The sequence below is a fragment of the Chionomys nivalis genome, chromosome 18 (assembly GCF_950005125.1).
Source record: "Chionomys nivalis chromosome 18, mChiNiv1.1, whole genome shotgun sequence".
In the NCBI taxonomy this organism is placed as follows: domain Eukaryota; kingdom Metazoa; phylum Chordata; class Mammalia; order Rodentia; family Cricetidae; genus Chionomys; species Chionomys nivalis.
The window spans coordinates 59,625,473-59,641,876 of NC_080103.1; the positions used below are offsets into that span (position 1 = coordinate 59,625,473).

Consider the following 16,404-nt stretch of genomic DNA (forward strand, 5'->3'; position numbering starts at 1 on the left):
TACACTTTAAACAGAGTACCAGGAGTAGATCAATGAATATCACAAAAAAAAAAAAAAAAAAAAACAAGAAAGAGGGGAGGAAAAAAGCTGTCCACTTCCCGATGCAAAAGCCAGGAACAAAGAACAGAACAGCTGTGTTGTCTTCATTATCAAAGCCGCAGCTCAGTTCTTGCACTGACACCCTGGTGCAGGTCTACAAAAACAGCAGTAAGAAAGCCCACCATGCCTGAACGCTACACAGAGTACTACACACAACAAAGGAGCATGGGAGAAACGGTCTTTTCTGGGGATGAGCACACACACCAGTGGGTGATCTAACATCAAATGGCCAGCCTTTATATGTACATACATGCGCGCGCGCGTGTGTGTGTGTGTGTGTGTGTAACAATGGCAAAGCCATAAATTTAAAAAATAGCAAGGAGGGGTCTATGAGAGGGTTTAAAGAGAGGAAATGGAAGGGAGAAGGGATATAATTGTGTTATAATCTAAAAATTATAAGAAAAAAAATCTGCCTGACCTGAGAGCGTCTGTGTGTGTGTGCGCGCGCGCGGACACAAGTCTATGCCTATGTATGCCAACACTACAATCAAAGCACAGTAAATGAATGGCATGGACAATGAGAGATCAAGAATTTTTTCTAAAACAGTTCCATGTAACTTTCAGTTGTCAGTGTGTTGTTGCAAATGTATGTGTACAAGTGGGGACGCCAAAGGACTCCTCGCTGTGGTTCATGGATCTCATCCACCTTAGAGATGGGCTCTCTAATTGGCCTTGGGCTCAACAAGGCTTGTTGGGCAGATCAGGGATCCTCCTGTCTCTAAGATTACAAGCATGAGGTACCATAGTGCCACGTTTCTAGTAACCCGAATTCACATCCTCCTGCTTTCAAGCCCATACTTTACCAAATGAACAACTTCCTAGGCCTTCATAATGTTTTAGCAATGTATTTTATGCGTACAGGTGTTTTGCAAACATGCATGTCTATGCCTCTAGAAAGTGCCAGAAGAAAGTGTCTGATCCCCAGTAACTAGAGTTACACATGGCTGTGAGCTGCCATATGGGTGCTGGGAACCAAACGCAGGTCCTCCAGGAGAGCAGCCATGCTCTCTATGCCTTATTAACTACTCTGCCATCACCCCAGGCCCCCTTGTCCCTCCAATGTCTAGGAGTGTTCAGTACAATGTGTGTAGAGAACCGGGGGAATGGAGGAGAATGCCTCTTCTTGGAAAGGGTTTCACTGTTGATGTGTCTGGTGCCTGTTTCATTAGGATGGTGTGTGCCAGGGATTACAGAACTTGAGCGTCTCGTTGGCTTTCCTTCTGCAGATCCGATAATATAGGTTCCAGTTTGCCATTACATGCTGCCTCTACCTTATCCCCAACCCCCCTGATTCTGAAAGCAGGACTAATTAAACGTTTGCCGGGTCCAGCAGGTAAAGCAAACCCATTAGTAGGAACAGCACAGATGCTGGGTGGAGGATGCTCGCCTGTTTTCTCCTTGCATTCTTTAATACACCCAAGCATCACATTTATTTCTTCAACAGCTGCTGTATATTGAGCAGACTTCTTAATTAGCTAATGTCTGGAAAGCCCTTTGAAGATAAAAAGCCCTATAGAAGTGCTAAGTGTTATTATTACCCTGACAAAAGAGCTCTCTTTTTACCTTGGCTCCCCCAGAAATGTGTGAGCCTGTTTCCTCTCTAACTAGCAATAGTCAGAGGACAGGCTGCATAAATCACAAAGAAAGAACTTGGAGATTCAGTTCTGGCCTCTGAACCAGGCAATCGGGCATCCTGGGGTGTTCCTTCCAGCCCAGAGGTAATCATCATCTGTACCAAAAGAGCGAAAGCCCGGCTGGGAGGTGATTAGGAAGCACAGATCCAGGCTCTAGGATGTTTTAAAGGGAAATGGAAACCCTCCATCCGCTTTCCTGCACAAGGGCTTTCTGAAGGTCAAAACTGCACTCACTGCTCTAGGTGGGGTCTGGAAAACCATGCAAATATTCAGGAATACAGACAAACTGTTTCCTTGGACATAGACAACCGTAGTCTAGACACCAAAAGTGACACCAAATTCACTGGATAGTTGTCTGTTACCCTTCTGCATTTCCAAGGAAAAGCCACTACAAATTAAGACAGACACTTTGCAAACATCTACAGGCCAGTGGCTGCACTACCCCACACACTGCGGTGGTCCGAATGAGCCAGGTTCTCCCACAGGATCAGGAATCTGAATATTTGGTCCCTACTTGGTGGTGTTGTTTAGGGAGGATTTTTGCGGAGAGGGAATGGGATGCAGGCTTACTGGAGGAAATACATCATTGAATGCATGCTTTAAGTGTTCACAGCCACACCCCACTTGCAGTCTGCTCCCCGTTTAGTGATTGTGGTTGAAGATGTGCCCTTTCAGATCCTGTTCTTGCCGTTATGCACCCCCACTAAGCATTCACCACTCATACACGGGTGTGCGCACACACACACACAACTCATACACAAGTGCGCGCGCACACACACACACTCCACTCTGCATTATCCCTCTAGAACCATAAGCCAAAATAAATTCTTTCGTAAGCTGCTTTAGGTCATGGCATTTTATCATGGCAAAAAACAAGCAACTAAGACACGCACTCCTGTTCTTTAAGATACACAGCACACACAGCCTCTGCCCTGGAGGAACTGTCCCCTTTCTCCAGCGAAGGTGAGTCTCTGTGCACGCCTGTGAGGCATTCTCCTGGTGACATTAACTGTGGTGGGAAGACTTATCCACTCCTACCATGGGTGGCACCTTTCTCAGGGTGGGGCTCTAGACTGCTTAACAGGGGAGGGAAATTGTCATGCATTCGTCAGTCTTTGATTTCTGATTATAAAACTGAGCAACCTCCACAGGGGAAGATACATGGGAGTGACGACTGAGGGAGCAGGCCTGAAGCCAGAGACCTCTGCAGGACTGGGCACAAGTCAGGGACCACCTAAAGGAGCAGGCCCCAGTCAGAGACCTCTGCTGGAACAAGTCCAAAGCAGTGACTTCAGCAGGAGCAGCACCAAGCCAGAAACCTCCATGGGAGCAGACAGCAAAGACCCCTGGGATTGCAGAGCAACCCCTGAGAGTACCGATTTCCTGAAACACTGAGTGACCTCCAAGGTGACTGGAACTGTGGCCCTGACTGCACCACGAAGAGCAAACATCTGAGCCTTGGATCCACTGGCACCTGGAACATTGAACACCAGAGACACAGCCCCAACTACAACAATCAGAGAAAAAGATGGGTGGACATGGCAAGAACACAATACCACGAAGAGCAACACGATACCAATAAAAATCTAGTGGTCCTACAACAGTAAGACTTGAACAACCAAATACAGATGACGTAGAAGAAAAGACCTAAAAATACTTTAGGGCAATGTTTGAGGCCCTTAAAGAGGAAATGAAAAATTTCCTCAAAGAAATGGAGGAAAAGAAAAAATTGAGAGAAATCAACAAATCCCTTAAAGAAAACCAAGAAAAAGCAATCAAACAGATGAAAGAAATGATTCAAGACTTGAAAACTGAAATAGACAATAAAGAAAACACAAATGGAGGGAAATATAGAAATGGAAATTATGAGAAAACAATCAGGAACCACAAATGCAAGCATAAACAGCACAATACAAGAGATGGAAGAGAGAATCTCAAGTGCTGAAGATACAATAGAGGAAATAAGACTCATTGGTCAAAGAAAACATTAAATCAAACAAAAAAATATCCAGGAAATCTGGGACACCATGAAAAGACCAAACCTAAGAATAATAGGTGAAGAAGAAAAAGGAGGAGGAGGAGGAGGAGGAGGAGGAGGAGGAGGAGGAGGAGGAGGAGAAGGAGAAGGAGAAGGAGAAGGAGAAGGAGGAGAAGGAGAAGGAGGAGGAGGAGAAGAAGAAGAAGAAGAAGAAGAAGAAGAAGAAGAAGAAGAAGAAGAAGAAGAAGAAGAAGAAGAAGAAGAAGGAAGGAGGAGGAGAAGGTCAACTGAAAATATACTAAACAAAACATAGAAGAAAACTTTCCCAACCTAAATAAAGATATGCCTATGAAGATACAAGAAGCTTGAACACCAAATAGACTGGATCAAAAAAAGAAAAAATCCCCTCACCACATAAAACATTAAACATACAGAATAAAGAAAAAATAATAAGAGCTACAAAGGAAAAAGACCAAGTAACATATAAAGGCAGACGTATCAGAATTAGACCTGACTTCTCAATGGAAACAATTTAAGCCAGAAGGTCCTGATCATTTGAGTCATAACAGACATTAAAAGACCACAGATGCCAGCCTAGACTACTATACCCAGCAAAACTTTCAATCACCATAGAAGGACAAAACAAGATATTCCATAACAGAACCAGATTTAACCAATTGCAAACACAGTCCTACACAAAGTACTAGAAGGAAAACTCCAACCCAAGGAAATTAGCTACATCCACAAAAAAACAATAGATGATCTCACAGCAGCAAATCCCAAAGAATGTAAAAATACACAATAACATCACCAACCAACAACAAAAACTAAAATAACAGGAGATAACAATCACTGGTCATTAATATCCCTTAATATAAATAGACTCAACTCACTTATAAAAAGACACAGGCTAACAGATTTATAATAAAACAGAATCCATCCTTCTGCTGCATACAAGAAACATACCTCAACCTCAAAGACAGACATCACCTCAGAGTGAAGCATTGAGAAAAATTTTTCCAATCAAATGGACCTAAGAAACAAGCTGGTGAAGCTATCCTAATAGCTAACAAAATAGGCTTCAAACAAAAAAAATCAAAAGAGAAAGGATATTTCATATTAGTCACAGGAAAAATCCATTAAGAGGAAATCTCAATACTAAACATCTATGCCCCAAATACAAGGGCACCCTCATTTGTAAAAGAAACACTTCTTCTAAAGCATAAATCATACACTAAACCCCACACACTAATACTGGGAGACTTCAACACCCCACTCTCACCACTGGACATGTCTGTCAGACAGAAAATTAACAGAGGAATAAGGGAACTAACAGATGTTATGACTCAAATGGACTTGACATCTATAGAACATTCCATCCAAGCATAGAAGAATATATCTTCTCAGTTCCTCATGGAACCTCAACATTTCTTGACAATTCAAAATAAAATGTTTAGGGGCTAAGGAGATGATGTGGTTCATAAAGTGCTTGTCTTACAAACATGTGGATGTGAATTTAGTATTAGAACCTATGTTCTTTAAAAAATAAAGGGGGGTATATGCTTAGTGCCTTAGTTCAGACAGAAGGAACCCAGCAAGTCTGAGGTCAGCCTGGGCTTCATAACAAGTGTCTCAAAACAAACAAGGAACGCACAAATAATTTAAAAGCCAAGCGGGAGTGATTTGGGAGGACCTGGAAACAGCTTTAGAGCGTTTGTCAGCTGATCCTCAGTGGTCTGCTTTGCTGGGCACCAAAGCTGTTCTCTCTGCTTCCTGCTGCCAAAGTCCACATATGGAGCAAGGACATACTCCACAGCCTTTCATGCCAAGATAAAAGGGTTCTCCCTAGATATGGCCAGGAAAAGAAATGCTATCTGCTACCCAACATGTGGTTTCAAGTCACACATCTGGGAAGGGAGATTCTGTACGCAAGACAATTCTAGAGGGGGTAAAATGCCTCATTCCCCTTGGAACAATGGTACCAGAGAGGCTGCTGCTGCTTAGGAAAGTTTGTTTGCAGCTATAGGAAGATAAATTATTCAGGAGCAACAGCCTTGTGAGCCCTGTAATTACTGCCAAGGAACTGAGCCTGTTGACCTACAAAATGCAGATCAAAAACCAAATCTGCATTTCAGACAAGATTCCTCCCAGGCTGGAGCACATGGGGCTGCCCAAGTGGCTGTTCTGAAAACCAAAACAGGAAACAAAATGCTGTCACTCAGAAGCTGCCACTTAGGGACACAGAGGAACTCGGGGAGCAGGGAAAAAGAAACATGGACTTGGCAATGCCAACTGGTGACAGTAGAGTCTGCCATAACCTGACCTAACCACTCTCCCAAGCAGATGTACCATGACCACATCCAGGCTCCTGTGAACTTCACTGACTGCTCCCTGGTGTCCTAGAACCCTGCATCTCCCACATCTGCTCCTGGGCTGTGGAGAAGTTTCGTTTCCTCTAGATAAGCCTCTCCACAACTCTGTACCATTCTCTTTTTCATTGTATGTCCCATGCAACTTCCTCAGAGAAGTCTCTTTCAGTTGAAAACAGCAGCGTCAAGGCTATGCATGGTGGCACAGAACTTTAATCCTAGTATTTGGGAGGCAGAGACAAGCAGACCTCTGTGAGTTCAAGGCCAGCTTGGTCTATGTGGTGAGCTGCAGGACAGCCAGGGTTATATAGATATGAGACCCTGTCTAAAAAGTAAAGGAGGAAGAAAGAAGTAGAAGCATCAATTCTACTTCATTCCTCAAATGCAAACACCTTGGCGGGATATCTCAGTGCCACTAAAGGATCTAGGTACACCAGAACTAGCTGGATTTGGAGGAAAATAAACCTTTCAAAGGCATTCTCTATTCTTGACGTCATCAGCTTTTGGGCCCCCGAAAGTGATGTTTGTCACTGTATTAGTTCCTTTTCCATTCATGTGATAAAATGTCCTGTATCCTGTTTAACAGGATATGTCCGTACCCACGGTACCGGGGAACCCTCTGAGCCACAGAGACCAAGGACTATGGCTTTCAGTGGTCACTTCGCATCTCCTGCAGTGTGCAGAACAAACACACTCTATGATGAGCTGCATCGCGAGGCCTCTTCAGGCCAAATGCTGGAAGAGAAGGCACACTCCATCTGGCCACAGCATCCGCTCTCGACAGAAAGCATGGTTGACACTCTCCCTGTTCAGAGAGCATTGCCATGTGTAGGTACGCTTTGCTTTGTAACAGCAGAAGCTCTCTGAACTTCTGCCCCATTCAAAATTTAGTACATGCTTCTCATAGGAACCTTCTTTGCCCACCAGGAACCCTGTTCCCTCTGTGCGTAGTTAGCACTCAATTGCTCTGACCACAAGGATTCCAGTAAACATCTCTGTCCTGCTCCCAAGAGCCTTATACTTAAGAACACAGCTCCCCTTCTTTCCCACCACTGGCCTCCCAGCCAGATGACCTGAGGGGTACTTTTGTCACTGCCCTCTTCTAGGTCCCTGCCTGCTGCATTTGCTGGCCTTCCTGGGTATTATGTAATAGATAAGGAAAAGGAAACTGAATAGTGACTGGTTTTTGTTGTTGATTTTTTTTTTATTGCTTTTGTTTTATGTTGTTCATTTAAAAGCAGTCTCACTATATAGCTCCTGTCAGCCTTGAGCCTGTTGTGTGCCCAAGCTGCCCTCAAATGCATCATCTAGATGCCTTAGCTGCCTGGGTGCCGGGATTATGCATATCTTTGCCGAGCCCAGAATTCCGTATGTGGTTTACAGCTAACAGACACAATGGCGAGGAGAAGCCGTGCATTTCTGGTGCTGCTCCGGTTTCTTTCATTCGGGGACAGAGTCACCTGTTGTTTGCTCCTCCTACGGCCAGCTCTGGTGTTCCCTGGGCTGGCCTCAGGTTCTCTCTGTAGTGGAGAATGACCCCGAACTTCTAATTTTTAAGCACAGTTGAAAACAGAATATTTCACAAAACAAATGCTTTGTAATGACCCAAGGGGTAAGGAATTCTGAACTGGACTCTGGAAAAGCAATTCAATGAATTAAGTTTCAGAAAACAACAAACAAACCAAAAAAAAAAAAAGCCATCAAAAGAGATTGGGTTAAAAGCCATGAGGCAGTAACCTTTTCTAATGCTAGTACATGCAACGTCCATGACCACATACACATGGTCAAGGACGAGGACATAGAGAGGCTGTGTGGAGGGAGCAGAGGACACGGAGCCAGAGACTAGGTTAGAGTTATCAAGGCACACATCAATAGAGTTGACACGAGAACTATAATCACGAACTTAATTAATGAACCTAATCTTCACAAAACCAGAGGCAAAGTAAATAGCTGTTTATCAATTTTCAGAATGTACAAAAATGGAAAGACTATGGTTGCCATCACTATAAGAGTTTAGGGTACATTTTTACATAAACATAACCACAGCCTTCATTCATTCTTAGATCACAATTGTACAAGCAGGTGTGTGTGTGTGCGAGCGTGTGTGCGAGCGTGTGTGCGTGTGTACGCATGTGTGTAGACTTCTGAGCCATGCCACTAGCTCATACAAGTGTAAACTGAAAGCACTGCTTGCTATGCTGTAAGAGCAAAGCTTGCACTCTCTAATCACAGACTCCTTAAAGGGACAGGTTGTCTTACCAATTCTTCCTTAACCCTCCCCAACACTGTAACACTTGTGAGTCATTTATTGCCATGGTTTATTTAACCCACTTGCCAAACACATTTGGCATCTGTCGTTAGAACTGCAAATGTTTTTCCAACACCATTTAACTATTCTTTTCAGTCTAAAGAAATCTTTGCTACCATTTCCCCCAGGAAATAACAATCTAGAGTAAGGAGCTCTAAGTGATGCTAACTTGGCACAAGCTAAAGTCATCTGGAAAGAGGAACTTCAATTGAGAAAATGCCTCCATCAGGTTGACTTGTGGTCAAATCTGTAGGGCATCTTCTTGACTAATGATACGGGAAGACCCAGGTCACTGGGAGCAGAGTCATCCCTGGGTTGGTGGTCCTGGTTCTATAAGAAAACAAACTGAGCAAGCTGTGAGGAACAAGTCAGTAAGTATCACTCCTGTATATGGCCTCTACTTCACTTCCCACCCACAGCTTGAGTTCCCACCCTGACTTCCTAGAGATGGAGTGTTACCTGCGAAGTTTAAGAATAAGCCCTCCTCTGGTTGCATTGGTCGTGGTGTTTTAGCTCAGCAATAAAAACCCTAAGATAAATGATAATACATTTTAAGCTTCACTTTTTTTTTCCAGAAAAAACCGAAAACAGATCTTATCTAAGCACTGTATATTTTCAAATTAAACTTTGATAAAAGTAAAGCCACAATAACCAAGAGGGGAGAGAGACTTGGGTGTCCGCAGGCAGGTGTGCGAATGATAATAACACAAGGAACTGTTGCTAAGCAGGAAGAGTTCCTGTCACACGATACAATGTAACCGTGAGCGACAGAGGGTAAAAGAACTCAGTCCATTACTTTCCACATGCTGCAGAGAGGTGAGTGGCGGTTGCCGCTGGTGAGGGAAGAGGAAGGGGGGGGGGTCCTTTAAAGGGTGTGGCTGCGGGCGAGCAGCCCTGGACAAACTCCACAGGAAGCAACAGTGTGAACAAACTCAACATTACTGAGATGTGCATTAAGGATGGATAGTTTGACGGATTTTGACAGACGTATGGTAGATTTCTGGGCTATTTACATTTAATTTGACATTCATTTGCCAAGAAATCAGAGTGTCTGGAAAGGTTCACCTTCCTCCTCTAATCAGCCTCTGGCTCTTGGGGGGAGAAGTGAGATCTGCTTCGACAGGATTAAACGAACAGGAGGACAGGAGAGGAAGGGTTTAAATTTTCCTTGAAATTGAGACACTAACTCCCAGAAGGCCAATGAGGTTATAAACCCGAAACGCTCACATGACGATCGGTGTTAATAACTCAGATGCACAGACGAACTCCCTCATCTGCTTACTATGCATGCGTGTGTGCAATTACGCCCCTGCGCAGCACATAGACCATACGCTGTAGAGCCCCCATTGTGTTAATGCAAAATGTGGTCTCATATGGGTAACTGATAACAAAATATTGGCTAGCTAGCAGAAATATGCTATTTCAATACTTTGTATTTCCATTATTAAGCAAAGAAACAGGCATATATATGACTAACGAAATAGCTGAAGTGGGTGATGTTTGAAATTGCGGCTTGAACTTGCTCATGTTCAGACTTTAGGAAGTGATGATGTACACACCTGCAGGTATGTTGCAGGTGCTGGCAAAACATTATTAACGCTACCATAAGAGGCCTAAGGGGAAGTTGAAGTGGTTAAAGATCTTGCCCGCAAGTCTAAGAACCCGAGTTCAGATCCTAGAACTCAGAGAGATGCTCTTTGGACAAGGTGGAGATGGGATCCCCGGAGTAAGCTGGTTAACAAGATTACAGGTATCAGTGGGTTCTAAGTTTGAGACAACCTACCTCATTGAATATCCCGACATCAACTTCATGCCTCTGCATACACGTATACCCATATGCATACGCATACATACATGAGCTCACACACATGCAAACATACACACACATGAAAATAGAAAAGTAAAACTAACATGCAGAAGACCATTGGGCCTTTATAGAATCACAATGAAAACAGAATGAGAAATTATTAGCCAAGAGCCAAAGGAATACAAAAGAGGCATAAGCAATGATCACTCGAGTCTGAAATCACCCGTGTGGAGTCCCTCTGGTCGACTGAAAACTCATTCTCAGGTAGAATGAGTGTGTGCCTTCCTTGACTGCACAAGTACAGACAGAAATAGTGGAGGGAGAAGGAACGGAGCAGGTCCCTGCTTATCGTCTTCTCAGTGACGGTCATTCATCATGGCAGTGTTGAGCCCTCTACTTAATGCTCATCACAACGACTGAGAAAAACCAGTAAGAGCAGAATGTACTACCAGGAAAGCAGCAGGAAGCTGTTGTGATATTTTGTTTGTGCTTGAACAAATAATGCTCACCTGGAGAAGAGTGCAGAGCCAGGCACTAGTCAAGCATGGAGGCCAGGCAGCGGTGGCGCACACCTTTAATCCCAGCGCTTGCAGTCTCGTGCCTTTATCCCAGCACGAGGGAGGAGGAAACAGGACGTGACATAGCTGGTTGGAGAAAGGAATAAAGGCGGGCAGAGACAGGAGCTCCCCCACCCTTTCAGGCTGAGGAGTTGGGGAGGTCAGAAGTGGCCTGTCTACAGTAACCTAAAGCCCCACCCTACTAAAGATTCCAGCACCCCAGAGCAGCACAGGCTAGACACCAAGTATCAGTGCCTGTGCTTTCTGGAGACACTCCTGACCCAAAGTGCTGGGAAGAAGGGGATGGCTCAGAGGGAGGCCAGTTCCTGGGCCCTGCAGCCCGCTGGTTCTTGCCAGTGTTCACCTGGGCAACGCTGTGAACACAGTCCACATTCAATATTTTCATTAGGATGATTAAAACCTTCAGCGGGTGTCCTAGAGGCTACCCTGCTGGAGGTGGAGGAGAATCTGAGCTCTTCTTGCATCCTGCACAGGAATGGGTGAACACCGTGGTGTGGCACGGAGGCTGTAAAGTTCCTGAAATTGGGTCATGGAACTGGGGTGCCTTTTGATGTATTTCTGTTCAGAGCGCCCCGCTAACTTTCATTCTCCACTCCACATCCTTTAGAACCACAGCTGGGCGGCTCACCTTGTTCTCCCTTCATAGAGTGACCTCTCTTCTGCATTTAACGACATCATATTTGACTTACCAACAGCATTTTTGTTTGGTTCTTCCCCTTCTCTATTCCAGCACTACACTGAAAGTTCACCTATAGACTGTTTTCCTTCTATTCCTGCACATTGCAATGTTCCCAGAGCTTAGGTATGGTTGGTTCATGGCAGACAGTGTTGATTAATGACTTATCTGGCTTTGGCCTCCACATCTGGATCCCACCAAAAGCCACTTAAATAGATCATTCTTGTTTCTGCAAAGACAGAAGAGTGTGATTCTGGGAAATAAAAATGATAGTGGGAAGAACCAGAAAATATCCAGGGTATAGAACCCAGAGGATATAATGAGCCAATGGATATCCAGAAGAGGCAAGAAGCCAAAGATGGGTAGATGGCCAGTTTTCAGAATGAGTGAGCTGGAAAGGTAAGCACTACAGGCAGAAACAGCCAGGGATACTACCAACAAGCAGGCTTGGAGCATCATAAAGCAATGGTCTAGAAACTGGTCAACTTTATCATAATTTCCTATAAAATATGACTTCTGTCCATCATATGTTATTTTAAAAAACAGTGAAGATGCTTGGTAAACTGTGGTGTTCCAAATCACTGTTGAAAAGCCAACAGTGCACATGCAAGAGACAACGCCATATGGGAAGGCAAGACAGAAGCAGAACAAAGAAATACTGACTTTGATAGATTAAACCCTTGACTTGATAAATGGTCCATGCAGATCAGCAGCAGGAAGGCCTACATGCCAACGAGAAGAGCCAAGAATCATCTCATAGCTAAGAGAGAATGATACAGCCCTGAGTTTGGAAAGCTCTCAGCCACGATCATGAAATATATATCAGACGCACTGACTGGGCGACTGATATGTGAAATTTCCTCCCTGGCTGTGGTGGGAATTATATTTTTTTTTCTGATACAGAGTGAGCCAAATTCATATTATGGATTCCATGTTTTATAATTCTTCCAGCATAAATTGTTTCAAACCAAGCAAAAATCCAAGATACACTGTTTCTGGGTTGGTAGGAGAGGTGGCAGAGTCTCTGGAAGGCCTGAGCTAGCAGATTTAGACTCTCATCACACAGGAAGTCACACTGAAAACCCCACAGCAAATGAGAACGCTGCTGCACATCACAGGAGTAGCCGAAAGGAACGGCACTAAGTGGAAATTATCTTTCATAGGAATACATACAATTTCCATTTAATTTCTCCACAATTGATATATATTATTCTCCAACTAGAAAAAAATAAAAGGCTTTTTTTTTTCCAAAGAATGTTCACTGGTCCAAAGCTACTTTGAGATAAGCTTGTGGGTTGTTTTAAGAAAATTTAACAGTACATCATCTTTACTGAGAGAAATTCATCCACGGGGGGTATTTTTTTTTTTATTATTTCATCCCAAATCATTCTGAATGTAAGCAAAAAAAGACTCAGCATGATTGCTTTGGAAATAGCTAAAGCCCAAGCAATCATTACTAACCAGACATGATGCCATATCAGCCTCAATTATTTTTAAATAAATTTATTTAATTTACATCCTGGCTGCAGTTTCCTTCCCTCCTCTCCTCCTAGTCTCTTCCCCCAGCTCATCCCCCTCAGTCCACTCCCCCTTCATTTCTGTTTAGGAAAGGGCGGGCCTCCCGAGAGTATCAACAAACTCATACAGCAAGACTAAGCACCTCCCCATGTATTAAGGCTGGGCAAGGTGATCCAAGTATGAGGAGTAGGGTCCCAAAAGCCAGTAAAAGAGTCAGAGACAGCCCCTGTTCCTATTCCCACATTAGGAGCCCAACAAGAGGACCTACACAACGGTCACATATGTGCAGAGGACCTCGGTCAGTGCCATGCAGGTTCCCTGGTGGTCAGTTCCGTCTCTGTGAGCCCCTATGAGCCCGGCTCAGTTGATTCTCAGTTTTCTTGTGATGTCCTTGACCCCTGTGGCTCTTACAATCCTTTTCCCCCTCTCCTACGGGATTCCCTGAACTCCACCTAAGGTTTGGCTGTGGGTCTGCGTCTGTTTCCATCAGTTGCCAGAAGAAGCCTCTCTGATGACAGCTGGGCTAGGCATGCACCAATCCGGTCACAGGAGATGGCCAGTTCAGGCTAAGCTTGGCCATCCTTGTAGATTTCGGGGAGATTCCCTTGAACCAGGGTTCTACCTGACCTGGAAATGTACCTCTTTCCAGTAGTCTCTTTCAGTAATCTATCCTTATTTTTATTAAGGATTTCATACGACATAATTTGATCATATCCATCCCATAACTCCTCTCACAGATCTACCCTCTCCACCGTCACCTTCATATACCCAATCCAGCTATGAGCCTCATAGATACCCTCAGCCCAATAGATACTTCCTTAAGTGGAATCAACAAAATCAAATGCTACACTTTGAATTCTCTAGTATTTTTTAATCTCTTAAATTCTCCTTCTTGTCTCTATGCGTGTCTATAAAAGCCATTGTCATCCTTGCTTTGTTTTCAAGGATGGTAATAGAAGAGAAACAGCACGTAGGTAATGAAGTCAATGGCCACCCAGGCAGCTGAGAAGTCAAAATAAGAACTGTCTGTACTGGATACATTCCCCAAACCAACATTCCTATGGGTTCTGGGTAACATTGTAGAAGGATAATTAGTCAATAAACAGTAAATAAAAACAAAACTTTTGACGGGCGGTGGTGGCGCACGCCTTTAATCCCAGCACTCGGGAGGCAGAGGCAGGCGGATCTCTGTGAGTTCGAGACCAGCCTGGTCTACAAGAGCTAGTTCCAGGACAGGCTCCAAAACCACAGAGAAACCCTGTCTCGAAAAACAAAAAAAAAAACAAAACAAAACTTTTGGGTCCAAGAAGGCATGGGCACCATCCACATAAAAACATATCCATGTGATCCCCAAGCTTTCACACACATGAAGATTTCACTGATGCAAACATGATTTTAAAGCCAACCAACCTATCAGTCAACAAAGCACTCCATATACATGGTGATACCTGCACTGCGCAGGTTCAAGTTGAGGGACTAAGAACAGGTTCTCTGTAAGGGAAGAAGCAGGCTCCTGTGTCCACGGGACTGACGATGGGAGACAAAGACAAGAGATGGAGCCATGCCAGCAACTAGAGCGACTCTGAGAAAACTTAACAGAAAATGTACCTAGTTGGGGAAGAAAGGTGGGCACCTTGAAGGACTAGAGCTGGAGGAACTCACACCCCAGAATGTAAAATTGGCTTGGTCCTCAATGGGACCACCATCACTGTGTCAGCCCAGGCCCTGGTGGGAGCAGGACACAGAGAGAGAAGAGGAAAAAGGAGGATGTGTCCGAGACCCCGTTTCACTGCACCTCTGCATCCACGTGATCCTTACGCTCAATCATGAGAGGGAAAGCTACTCTGGTACTGGGTACTGTATGCAGGGAGGCTGGGAAGAAGGTAAAAGCAGCAAGGCAACGGCAAGGCAATGGGGTCCCAGAGCATCTCCACTGATGTTCAAGACCCATCCACTGGGCTGGTGACCCAGGCCGGGGCTCAGTAGGACAAAAGAACTCGAGCATCATTTTTGAGACTTGTCAGAAGGGACAGGCAAACCTCTTAAGGCTAACTCCACCTGTGGCCTTTGAGAAAGACAAGGCTTTGTGGTCCTAGATGTTTGCACTAACTAGGGACAATGGCACTCAAGGGTTTCCCCAGGGTGCATATATGGGCCACACCTTGCAATCCCGTCTCACTGTGACAAAGCCCACTGCCAGATGCCCTCCATCTTACCTTAAGGCCCCACGATTGACACTGGGGACAAATTTCTACAATAAATACTTTGCCGAAGAACAAATAACTGGACCAGACAGAGCAGCGTGGCCACTGGAGGGGAGCAGCATCCTTAACGGTGGTACCGAGTGGAGCCTCTCCAAGGGATCAAGCTAAGGCTTCTCGGGGAAGAACAGTCAAACACGAAGATGAACCACAAGTGTCTGGGTGGGAGAAACACTGGTAACTCTGGGACAGGAACTGGCCACCACGTCCTGGGCCTACAGGCCAGGGACACCGGAGGAAGTGGACAGAGTTCCCACGGCAAGGAAAAGTCAAAGGGAAATTTTAAGGAGGAACAAAGGGTTCTGATTTATGTTTTTTAAAGATCTTTGAGCACATGATGGAATAGTGAGACTGTGGGCTGAGAGACATGTGGAGCAGGAGATGGGTCTGGAATCTGATTGAAAACTAGCAGGATCAGGAACCGCAGAGGGCCAAGGAGAGTCCAGAAAGGTGAAGCGGCAGAAGCGGTTGGCACGCTCAAAGGCTCATGGACAATGGCTTATAGAGATACATCAAGGAACATACTCATTCTCCAGCTTGAGAAGCTGAGACGATGACAGTGTGGCTCACAGGCAAAGGGAAACCATTTGGAGCACGTAGATAATTAAGGTAAGCACTACCCATCCAAACAGGAATGTCAGCAGGCCGTGGGAGACACACAGCAGAATTCAGGGGAGGTCTCTGTGGCCCAGTCGGACCTGTGCTACCATGGCAGGTGTGCTACCCACTGAGATGAGCCTCTCAAAAGCCACACACACGCGTGCTTGTGTACACGCACACGCACACACACAAATGCTATGCAGCCCAGCCTGGGAAGGAGAGAGAGCAAGCCTCAGAGCCACCTCCTGGCCAGGCACAGAGCTTAAGGACATGGGGCATGGGCGGAAGGGTGAGGAAAGGAGATTGAAGATTAGCCTGCAGCAGGTGAAGTGAAGTGGATCTGGAGAGTTCATCAGCCAGGAAGCGCAGGGGAAGTAGGTTAAGTCTGGGGGATTTAGCCGGGTTCTCCCTGGGTTCCATCATGGCTTGAGGTGTAAAATTGTACAGAAGGATTTAAAATGATTGAATTGGATGAGGTCACCTAGGAATAAAATATAAAGGGGCCCGAGCTCCTTAGCACTTCAGCAATTAGATACTGGGCAGAGGTGAAGAAGCAAACCAGCAAGCATGAGAAAA

General features: G+C 44.9%; 1 protein-coding gene across 3 annotated transcripts in view; it reads right to left on the bottom strand.

Annotated features, from left to right (window-relative positions):
* St6galnac3 (ST6 N-acetylgalactosaminide alpha-2,6-sialyltransferase 3) overlaps positions 1-16,404 on the bottom strand; it is a 438,926-nt gene that overhangs the window by 211,389 nt on the left and 211,133 nt on the right. The gene's annotated exons all lie outside the window — the stretch shown is intronic.